Source organism: Rutilus rutilus, assembly GCF_951802725.1.
Source record: "Rutilus rutilus genome assembly, chromosome: 4".
Classification (NCBI taxonomy): domain Eukaryota; kingdom Metazoa; phylum Chordata; class Actinopteri; order Cypriniformes; family Leuciscidae; genus Rutilus; species Rutilus rutilus.
In genome coordinates, this window is record NC_140212.1 from 29,589,173 (window position 1) to 29,591,665 (window position 2,493).

At 35.9% G+C, this 2,493-nt stretch overlaps 1 long non-coding RNA gene across 2 annotated transcripts; it reads right to left on the reverse strand.

Moving 5' to 3' along the window:
- Positions 1–704: 704 nt before the first annotated feature.
- On the reverse strand, positions 705–2,116 carry LOC311288682. 2 transcript variants are annotated; one of them, XR_014626975.1, is made up of 4 exons: positions 1,978–2,116; positions 1,620–1,698; positions 1,301–1,508; positions 705–1,084 (listed from the first exon to the last, which is right to left on the reverse strand). It is a non-coding gene; the product is annotated as an uncharacterized lncRNA (long non-coding RNA). The 2 variants fall into 2 exon arrangements; XR_014626976.1 differs by having other exon boundaries at positions 1,620–1,710.
- Between the last annotated feature and the right edge of the window lie 377 nt (positions 2,117–2,493).

Sequence of the window (2,493 nt, forward strand, 5' to 3'; positions counted from 1 at the left end):
CAGCAAATTAAGAAACCAAATACAAAAACGCGCTGCAAACAGCAAGAGACTTCAACGTCCTGCAACAGAAGAAAACATGCAAATAGGAAAAACACCAGCAAGTTAAGAAAACATCAGTTTCACAACACATATTGTGTGTGAAATATACACACACACACTGCAAATACAATGCAACCAATAAATAATAATAAAAACACTACTGTAGATATTTGCGCTGTTGGTCTGCCATTTGCAGCGCGTTTCTGTATTTGGTTGTTTTTTGCATATTTGCAGCACATGTGCTGTCAAACTGATGAAGATGTTTTCTTCATTTGCTTGTGTTTTTCTATTTCCTTGCGTTTTCTTCTGTTGCAGCGTGTTGAGCCCTCTCGGCCACCGTACTAAAAAGCAACAGAAACCAAGCAATAAATTAAACTGATACAAACAATAAAGCAAAAGTGTAAATGTGTCATGCATAAATCATAAAAGTACAGAAACAAACTAAAAGCTGGTTATAAAAGACAAATGAAATACAATTTATATTTACAGATGTGCAAAAAAGGTAAAAATATAAGTTGCAACAATGCAAAACAAAGTCCCTGATAACTTAAAATGTGTGGCTTACATTAACATTTTGCAAAGGTGTCCTTTTTCTGCCACCCTCACGATCACCAGCTAGATGAAACCACCTTTTAATAACTTTTTCGACCTCCAGCACGATGTCCGTGCACACACAGGATTTCTTCTTACAGCCTCTAGAATAGGAGCATACAAATACAGTTAAAAAATACTTTTAATTAAAATGAACAATAGAGACATAAAGCATTTGTATTAAAAGACACCACCAGTCAAATAATTAAAACTTGCAACATTCATTCATGACATGAGGGAATAGTCATGAAGTTCCAGATAGACTTTGACACAATAAAAATGCACTTACCAATCACAATGTTTTTAAGCTGCAAGCTTTGGAAAGGTGTTTTCCCATGTACAACTCAAACTCTCCAGTTTACCACTTTGACAAAGTCATTTTTGATTGCTTGCCTCATAATCTGCCAGACGTGTCCTTTACGTCGACTCCACCCAACAATCCCAGTTCAAGTACCTGAAATATTTTTAAAACATGCCATCACTATGAAGTCAAAACACTAAAACATGCTTTTGTTTCTAATATCGATATTATATTTACCAAATTAGACAAATATAAAGAGTTTTTGTTATGGTTATAGATTTTTCATGTTTTAAATTGATCACACACACCATTTAATTACAACCAGACTTGTGAGTGATAACAGCATGCATTACTGACGGTGTTACCTACCACTTTTTGTCTTGTTTCTGGACATGATCGAAGATCACTTTGCAGGGAAGTTAATGACCTAAGTCTTCAACTGGAAACAGGTTTGGACTTTGGTTCTGTGCCTCTGTGATCTCCTGAACGTTGTTTCCTTTGAGATCTTGCACCATCCTTATGTTCCTCTGCTGCTCCATAAGGATCTCTTGTTTAGATATTATGTCATGGAGAAGTGCTAAAACATTAAACACAGGTATTGTAAGGTTTACCACACCACCTCTGCTATGACATGAGCCTTACGCTAACAGTGAATATATGATAGTAAAAAAACAAAAATAAATCTTACATCTTATTAATCGGTCATCGCTTGAGAGGCTTTTTCTCTGTGGTCTGGGTGTTTCATGATGCCACGGTGATTGTATTGCCTGTTCGGGAGACTGTAAAGTTGTATCCTGAATTGATTTCTTTTTCCAAAGATTCAAACATCCTGTTGACTCTTTTAATAGCCCTTTTTCTCATGTTACTTCGTTCACTGTAAGCTCACATATTTTCCTATAAGCACTGTAAATGGGGGATAATTCTAGAACCTCTAACATAATAACAAATACAATCCAACCACAGAAAACAACCCAAAAAAAGCCTATCTTGTACTGCGCTATAGATTAAAATCTAACTTACGTGTTAGTTTAGAAGTATCAACTTACCTTGATCATGTATTAAAACTTTAAAAGATAAAACCAAGATAGCGTGATTGTCGAAGTTAGAACGACAATTTGAATTTCACCGCGAGACTGCGTTGGAAAATACGAGTCGCTGAACAACTGCTACGTAACTTCCGGATCCTCTGGTAGGCGGGATGATGTCACGGGGTGCACTCTGGGAAAAGTAGTCCTTTTTTTAAAGCGGATTTAACGCCGTATATGTAAATCAACTACTATTTCCATGATGCATTGATTTTTGGAATGACTTATCACGAGAGGAAAAATTAAGTTTTTAGTCGCATGACATCGGTTAATGGAAACACCGTCATTTCGCAATAGTTTTTTGTCGATATTTAGAAAAAAACGCAAAAGTTTTGCGCAAATCTTTAATGGAAACGCGCCTACTGATGAATTGGCATTAATTCACACTTGTTCAAATTCATTTTTAAACCGGAGGCTTGAGAAGGTGTGAATTATTTGTAATATTTTGGGGACCTAACTGTTTCATGAAAATGGTAG